The sequence below is a fragment of the Patagioenas fasciata genome, chromosome 8 (genome assembly GCF_037038585.1).
Source record: "Patagioenas fasciata isolate bPatFas1 chromosome 8, bPatFas1.hap1, whole genome shotgun sequence".
In the NCBI taxonomy this organism is placed as follows: domain Eukaryota; kingdom Metazoa; phylum Chordata; class Aves; order Columbiformes; family Columbidae; genus Patagioenas; species Patagioenas fasciata.
The window spans coordinates 31,193,538-31,202,483 of NC_092527.1; the positions used below are offsets into that span (position 1 = coordinate 31,193,538).

General features: G+C 38.8%; 1 long non-coding RNA gene across 2 annotated transcripts; it reads left to right on the plus strand.

Annotated features, from left to right (window-relative positions):
• Positions 1-468: 468 nt before the first annotated feature.
• LOC139828564 (uncharacterized) lies at positions 469-8,725 on the plus strand. Of its 2 annotated transcripts, XR_011740324.1 has the most exons (4): positions 480-605; positions 4,096-4,218; positions 6,694-6,906; positions 7,334-8,725. It is a non-coding gene; the product is annotated as an uncharacterized lncRNA (long non-coding RNA). The 2 variants fall into 2 exon arrangements; XR_011740323.1 differs by having other exon boundaries at positions 469-605; positions 6,694-8,725.
• The last annotated feature ends 221 nt before the right edge of the window (positions 8,726-8,946 follow it).

Consider the following 8,946-nt stretch of genomic DNA (forward strand, 5'->3'; position numbering starts at 1 on the left):
ATATGACTCCACGAAGTTGTGAGAACAAAAGCTCTTTTATGGGATGCGTGCTTTTTGCTTTGAATCTAAAGGATTCAACACTTAAGCAACAGCAAGAGTCAGCAAGTACTACTGCCAAGTACATGTTCCTGATCATGCCTGAAACACCAGTTTAGCTGCCTTTCATGTGTCTTCCTGCGAGTGATGTCAAGTGATATGACTGTGGCCTTGTGTCAGACAACATGACAGGGCCAGGCTGAGCACCAGAAGACCATTCATGAGTTTTGCTGGCTGAGGGGGTGTGGAAGGAAAACCAGTGCTTGCAGTAGCGGATGGCAGAGGTGGCCTAGAGAGGGCAGGAGCTCCCTGGGTTTTGCCAGGTCTTCACACTTCATAAAGTGGAGGTCTCTGTGAGGGTTTGCTGTGACAAGCTGCAACACTTAACCTGCTTTCCCAGGTATACTCTCTTTTAGCTAATGCTTAAGCACATAGTAGAGCAATGGTGCATTCCTGTTCTTGTGCATTAGTCCTTGGTGGGAATTTCTCTGGTCATCCCAAGCTCGTAGATATGGACGGGTGGCAGTTTATACTGGACAGTGCAGGCAAGTTACAAAATCTTTTGCAAGGTAACGATGTGGGGTGATGTTTGAGGTGTGTGTGTTGGGTTTTTTGGGGTTTTATTTGTTTGTTTTCTTCTCCCATTGCATAGCAACTAAATGTTCTCATTTTATTGGGATTATCTTCATAATTAATAGCTTCTGCTTTCTTTCTTTCTTTCATACAATATTATTATCTTAAATCTCTGTTGTGCTCCCTGCTGCCCACAAACATGCCTAATATAAAATTTTCTGTTTAGATCTCCAACAGATAAAAAACATGGCAGTTGCCAGCACCTACAATTTTATCTGTTCTGTAATGATACAATGTCAGTTGTTATAGACAGATTGAATGTTTTCGTCATGGTAAAGAGAACCTTCTCTTTCAGATACCTATCTGAATCTATTCTAGTAGTGGTGAGCATTGCCTCTTTAAACTGTCTGGAGCCTTGCAACAGATTTAACATATATATTTTTTTCCTAACAAGTAATTGTCAAATGAAGCCATTTTGAATTTTCCTATAGCAATTATTTCCAGTCACATTCAACTGGGAAAAAAACCTTTTTGTTGGGTCATTGTCTCAGTTTGAGTTTCAGCTGCTACTTATGCTTTTCTTTGTAATAATCTCGAATTTGTACACATCTGGGAGCCTTTACCAAAGATCATGCCTATGCCTAGTGAAATCCACTCTGTTTTTTTTTTCTGCTGAGTTGTCAGTGACTTATCTCCTTCATTGCAAAAACATACTTTAATTATGACTTCAAAAACTCACTGCAAAGATCAAAATCAATTTCAGTTTCTGTGGTAGTTAGTCCATGTAAATATAAAAAGATACGTGATGGTGGGAGAATACTGGCTAAAGAAAAATAGAGATGTTATCACCTAGTAAAATACTCCTGATAAGTTTTTCAAACTGGAGTGGGATTGGTTGGGGTGGAAGTACGTTTTCAAAATACTTTTCTGTATTTTTTCCCCTATTTCCTGCTTAAAAAGAAAAACCTTAAGGAAGCTGATGCAAAAGGGAAGATTTTCTAGGGTAACACTGACTTTTTATTTCAAGAGTATTCACTTTCCGAAGGCTGAGAATTGCACGTAGTTTAGAAATGTTTTACACCTCTCACAGTTTTTGACCAACGCTGAGAATGTGTTTTTATTGCCTTGTTTAGTAGAGCAAATGAAAGTGTCTTCCTCAGTGTTCTGATGCTAAGAGAACTATGCCAAGAATTACTTTCTTTTCTTTTCTTTTCTAAAGCATGCCTTTTTTCTTCTTCCATGAACAGAGGGCTGAAGCAAGCTAACTCCACTTCTGTTGGTTGGAGGGCTTTCTTTCCTTATTTTCCTGCCTTTTCATCCTGCTGAGTGTGACCTTCTTGTTCCTGCCATGCAGTCGTGAGCAGGGACCCTCTCCTGTTGCTTCTTCACTTGCTTTCAAGACATTCACTAGAGATTGTAAAATTCGGTTTGTAGCTCCCAGACCTTTGCAATGATCTACGTTTTGCCTTTGAGCCATCCTTCATGCCTTTGACATATGTTATCTTTGAAGACTTGCATATGCTGCATATGTCTCTTGGAATCCCTTTAGGTATGATGGAGACTGATTCTAGGTGGACATTAAGTGTTTGACTCCAGTTGCAGGGGAGCCACTTAGAGCTGCTGCTCTTAAGAAACAGCATCTTATTGTCTTGGGGGAAAAAAAAACATTCTGAGGAACTGCTGCTGCCTTGGTGTTCCTTTCATCAGAGAATTAAGTAAAATTTGCTCTGAACTTGTGAAGCATTTTGGCCTTTTATGTTGTTTCTGCACCTCAAGGCTTTTTGCCCAAGGTCCAGGAATTGCACAGGTTTCTACTGAACAATTAATACTTGATAAAAGATCTTCCAAATGATTTCTGGAAACTAGACAGGTCACAAGCTGCAGTCCATCCAGAAAGTCCATCAGTATGTCACTCAGTAGGTGGAAAATCCTCTCAGGATCAGTGTGTTGTGGCTGAGGAATAAATAATGCTGAGTTTGTTACAGCAGGATTCAGCTGTAAAACAAACCAGTCTAAAACACCGTATAGTACTCAGTCTTAGTTATGGAAAAATGCCACATGAACAGGACAAATTCATCTTTATTTATTTTAGAAAAAGGTCTTCGTTTTTCTTCCATATGGAGGCCTTTTTCAAACACAGTACTTCTCCCCATGCAGATGTATTTTTAGCCAACAGTTCCACTATGATCTGGTCCTAGTAGACTTCACTCTGGTTCTGATTTATTTGAGTTGTGTGGATGGCATAGACAATCTGAAGGAAGGAGATTTGTCATCATATCTGTTGCTGACTGATGGAAAAAGGGGAGTTTATTCTTTCCACTTCAGCTGTGACTTTGGATATCAAGAAGATATATTCTAATTGGCTCCCCCTTGAGACAAGGTGCTGGCTGGGGTGTGTGGGAGGTGGAGGGTCTGTTTCAGGACCAGGTAATAATTTCAGTATTACAAGACTGGATGTATTTGGGGAGTCAGTTTGACAGTTAATTCCCTTCTCTTTTCCTACGGTGATGCAGAGGCTTTCATTCTCCTTAGTCATGGTAGATTTCAGCTCAGTTCATCACAAAGTCAAATAATAAAAAAGTGACAGTTTGCAGAACTCTTTAGCATCCAAATTACTTTTTTGAGAATAAACCCTGCTGATGTCTCCTCAAGAAAAAGGAGATTTGGAGGCAAATGAATGTGCTGGGAAATTTTTGCAAAATACTTTTTGATCTTTCAACCAATTCTCCATAGACCTTTCTTTATGATTCTGAATCAGATTGTGGCTGCTAGAAAACTCTTGTGTCAAGGACTGTTTTTCCTTCCTCAGAACTGTTGCTGTCATCTCACAGTGAGTAGGAAACTTGAAATTTGAATGATTTTGATATTACTGATTATTAGATAGAAGGATTCTGTTTTGTCTTTTTGGTATTTTCTGGGTTCATGATGCTGCAGGAGCTAGCATATTCTTATCAAAGGTATTGTAGTGACCAGATCTCTGTTTCAACCATACAATGTAGTAGGAAGATGTTATCCAGGCAGTTACAAGGGGAAGAAGGAAAAAAAAAACCAAAAGGCAGCCACTTACTGATATACTAGTTAACAAACCAGTTACTATCTTTTTAAACTCAGGACTGCAATTTTAGTCGAGGAAAAAACAATAGGTAGCCTGTCTTGTCATACAAAATTAATTGCAAAGTATATATGTAGAGAGATATTTATATTATATGATATTTCTTATGGAAAAAGTACAATGAATTCATAAAATATTTATTGTCCTATTATTCTACTTTGTACACGAAACTCCATTATCATTAAATGATATGTGCTTACTTTCAATAAAAAGGAGATTCCCAAGGAAGGTAATATAATTTCCTTTTTTTGTTGTTTTTATTGAAATTTAAGGATGTGGTGTGTTTTGGTTTTTTTGAGAGAAATACTTTTTTTTTGGGATGCATCACCAACAAGTCTGAGTAACTGAGTCATTCCTCACCACTGTGCTTTCAGATCACCGTTTCTGAAATTGCTGTAAATGAGACTTTCTATCTTGGGTGACTGGGAAGGAGCAAGCTATGAGAGTACCGAAGGCATTATCAGCTCAGAGGAGGTCCAAGGCTCTGCTCAGAAAAGGTCAGCAGGTATTAAATTCAACCTTTTCATATTCAGCAAATAATGAAAGAACACATTCCAACTTCCTTTATGAGTTCTATTAAGAGGAACTGTTGTTTCTACTACATACAGTTTCCCCACTGCCTGGGGTACCTGGAAAACCCTATGCACTCATTACACCTACTCCACTTATTTGCCTGAAGCAAAAATCACATATAGTGAACCCACCAAAAAGGTACAGAAGCAATTCTAGGAGCCCAACTGGTCCTTTTCAACAGCTTTTTTTTCCTATTATTAGTAAAATTTTCTATGCTGGGATAATAAAGATTTGAATGCATGGATAGTTTATAAAGCAGTACCTAATTCTGACTTGCCTGGCCAAATGTAAGATAGAGAGTCTGTGAGAAACTGGATTAACCTTTCTCTGCCTCCCTTACAGATCCACAGTGCTTACAGCTGGGAAAAATTAATAATGTGATAGCAGTGAGCAGGCCTTAAATCAATAGATAGGATCTTGGCAAGACTTCTTAGGTCTGAAATATGAGTAGCTGGTATAGTTTAGCCAGTAAGCTGTGCCCCTTTTTTTGGAAACGTTATTCATAGGGGACAAAGACATGCTATATCGATATTCATATTTTGTTTACAGTACATTTTTCAGGGGAAGAACTCATAAAATGAGATGATCTATGCTACACATTGGATAGGTCCTTGGCAATGTTGGTTCTTTTTTGGTCCTCTAGCACAGGAAAGACCCTTTCTTTGCATATTTTCAAAATATTGAAGATTCTATTATTTGTAGTGGAAAGAGACAATGAGTATTTTATTAAAAAGTGTTCCAGGACAGTTGGTAGGCCTGCCTGAAGATATCTTCAAGTTCATCTGGAAAAGAGGTGATAATTCCCCCTCTGCCCCTTAGTATTAACCACATGGGAAGTAAAAACCACAGGAATAATGTACGAAACTCCCACCCATTATCTCTGTGTCAAGGAAAGAGGGAGTAGCAGGGGTAGGAAGATCTCCTCTCTACTGCAGCTGGTGTGCTTATTTGTTCAGGCCAAATCCAGGGAGGCAGCGTACCACGGCTCTCAGCATCCCTGTTCAACTCCTGTCTTGCTCAGGAGTGAAAGCAGTTCTCCTGCCAGCTGAAAGTCATCAGAAGGTGATGAGCAGGGACCAACACTATGGAATGCTTCCTACCTCCTCTCGGAATACTTGGGCTTGAGTCTGTTTTTACTTGAACACCTGGTTCCTGTTCAAGTTACTTTTTTTTTTTTTTTTTTTTCCTCCTATAGTCTAATCTTCTGGGATGAAAATTTTTCAGGAGGTTTGTTTTCAAGCTTGGCAAAAAACTAGTTTATGAATCAATCCAAAAGGAGTGGATCGTGTGAAAGTGATGCTTCCGAAGTCGTTAGTCTCTACTTCTGCCCAGGACATTGCCTGTAAAACCAAAATCCTATTGCAGCTTTGTTTCTGACTGCCCAGGTCAAATAAGGCTTAGATATGTCCTTCAGTCCTTGCTCACCCACTCTGCTATTCAAAATAACCTCAGCATATTGGGAGGTTGTATTATCCATTGGCAGCCCAGTGTCCCTGCCTTGGAGCAAGAAAGCAGCTGAACATTGTATTCAAATGATAAGGTACTTTGCTGTCCTGCTTTTCCCTCTACATCTCCAGCAGTTCCTTTCTGGGTGAAAGAAGAGCTGCATACATCACCTCTGTTGTAGTAGTATAGACGTTCCCTCTCAGTTCCAAATCTATCAAACTACAACCAATAATTTTATCTCGAGGTTCTCCCCTCCTTCTCCTTCCATCCTTTTGAAATATTCTTGCATGCTGCTTTCCCCTTCTTGAGGGTAATTTGGAAGTGTCTGCAAGCATGAGGGCAAAGTGAGACTATTTGTGAAAATGCATTTTCCTGGAGTTGGTGCTGGGTTGCACCTTTGTCTTTCCCTGCTGTTGCCTTCCTTTGCCTGTGAAGCTCTGTATCCAGAAAGATCTCTTACAAAAATGAGAGTTTTCTGAAGATATTTTTTACAGGTTTGTTTTTTTTTTTTTTCCTTCCTTTCTGAGATCACTGGGGAAAAGTAGGTAGAAAAAGACTAGGCATTTGAAAAATAAATGTAAGTTGGTGAGCTGTCACTGGCAGGTGTGCTACATACACATGTATAAGCCAGGGGTCATTCTCATAAATGTTGTTTCTGCCCCTTAAGTCTTGCATTCATATTCAATTTCTGTTGTTAAATTTCAAACCTTTTTGGCTGCAAAAAGAGAGATCATTTTCCTGCTGATTTAATGCCGGCACAGCAGAGACCGCTCTGTGTAGCCCTGCAAGCCTCTGCCATGCACCCCAGCTGGTCTGTCTTTTCGTGCCTTTGGGATATTTTCTGATTTCCTCAGTTTTAATTGTGAATTTTATCTGCATGTTATTAAACGTTATTTTTGTGCAAGGCTAGGTTGCAAATGTACCCCTTTTTGTTTGTTTTTTCTTTTGAAAAGGAAAAGGTAAATTTCTCCATCCAAGAGGGGCCGCTGCCATCTTGTAACAGGAGAAGCCTTCAGGATCCAAACTGCTACCTTCTCCAAATGTGAATGGGAAAGAAATGGTGTCTTTTACAAAAGTTAAAACAGCTTCACCAAAAGAGAGAGAGAAGCGGGATTCTAATCTTATTCCGCATAAAATAAAAGCTCAACGGAAATGAGAATTTAAAAGTAAGGAGTTTTCTAGTACCTTACTCATAGATTTCTCTTTGTTTGTTTTTTAACACTTAAAGTGCTAGAAATAATCTCCAGCATTTCCACATACCATGTTGTTTGTGCAGGTGTGTGAGATCAAAGCACGAGGGACCTGTATTTTTTGAGAATTTTCATAAACTCCTTCTCTCCTCCCCTCCCCTACCCGCCATACCCCATGAGGTTAAGGGGTGGTTTTTGAAAAAAGCAACAAGAAATATGAAAGCTAAATGTGAATGGATGCTTTTTTGTCAAAAATGAAATTTCAACAACATGTTGCTTGAGCCGAATCTTGCAACACTGTGGGTGTGAGTTAATGATTTTGAGAGAGACTTTTGTCAATGAGATTTCAGAAGGGTGTGAAAAATGCAGTTGTGATTTGTGCTAACGTGTTTAATGTCTACAGATATAACCAAATGAGGCACGGACTCTGAACCTGGAAAAAAGAAAAAGGTAGTTAAGTTCTATGTAAAAAGTTAGAAAACTTGTTTATGAAGTTATATTGATAGAGGGAAGTAACATTTTAAGGGTTAAGCAACTGCATAATAAGGGCCTACTAACAAGCTAACACTTTAAGCCACATAATTAATATCTAGTTTAGAGCTGTATGTAACCAATTGTGCTAAGAAAAAAGCAGGACTTCATCGAATGCCAAAAAAAGAAGTTTTACAGCACCAGCTGCAACCTTGAGGAGACAAGATAGCCAAGATTTACAGCAAAAAGGGGATGCCAGTCTGATTTCAGTCGACTTGGCAGCTTGGGTTCCAGCCAATTCGTCATAATGAGCCAAAGGTAAAAAGTTCATTGTGATGAAGCTGAAGAAGCCTTCATCCAAAGACCCTCAAAGACCCCTCCTCAAAATCACCAAGTGACACTGCACAGGCACAAGGGGTCAGGGAGGAGGCTATGTAAATGGTTATCTGAGACTCATTTTAATAAGAAGCGGGGCAAAGTTATGAATATGTATAGGCATTCCTGGGGTTATTGTGAATATGTAATACCTTACTGTATTTAAGCACACTTCTTATTGTTAAAAAGTGTGTGTGTTGGGCGGAGCAAATCCCCCACGCATCCAGTGCTGTTTTGCTTACGCTCTAATGAACACGTGTTTAAGGAATACAACTAAGGAATTGGATTAAACGTTGTTTATCCATAGAAAAAGCGTAAGTAATTTATTTCAAGGGCTTGGTGCTCACTTCTGCCTGTTGAGAGATTTCCCGATTGCAGAAATACTTCGTACTTTTTAGCAAGAAAACAGGTGGTTTGAACATAATTTCCTCTCATGGAAACATATGAATGAGACTTTGAAAGACAACTTGTTCTATTATGGGACATGAGCAAACTGACCTCTCTAACCTTTCATACCTAGAGCTTTTTATGAATATCTCCTAAACATCTTGGCTTTCCTGATTTTTGAACCATTTTTAAAGACCTACTCTTGGTAAGCTGGTGAAGTCTCAGTGCAGTAAACCTAAGAATAGAAGGCTATGTGAAAAACATGCTGTCTCAAATGCCGTAGGTTTTGTAATTAATTAATGAGCACCACAAAAAGAACTACAAAACAGCCTGTGAAAAGTAAATGGATTTATGCTTGAGTCAGAAATATTGGAAAGACAGTTTACCCCAGTAGAGAAAGTCTTTCTTTTAATATATAACTAATCCTTCAAAAAGTGCTGGGAGGACATTCCGTAAGAAAAGAAGAAAATTGCTGCAATTTGAATTGCAAATATTTGCTGCAGTCATTGTTTTCCTGAAATACATGTTAAGGTGGTTTCAAATTTTGACTGTTCCTATCTTTTTCCAGGTATGACACATCAGCCTACCAAGTCTGAACAACGCAAAGTGTGTTTTTCACAAAAACACTATGTTTATCTATCCTAGGCTACTGAGATTAGAAAACCCAAGGGGTGTGGTTGCCAAAACTCAAACAATCATAAATTAGCTCATAGTAGTTACCAAAAAAAGACAACTGTAAAATGTTTTTCAGAACTTATGATACTTAATCATAATGCCTTTTTG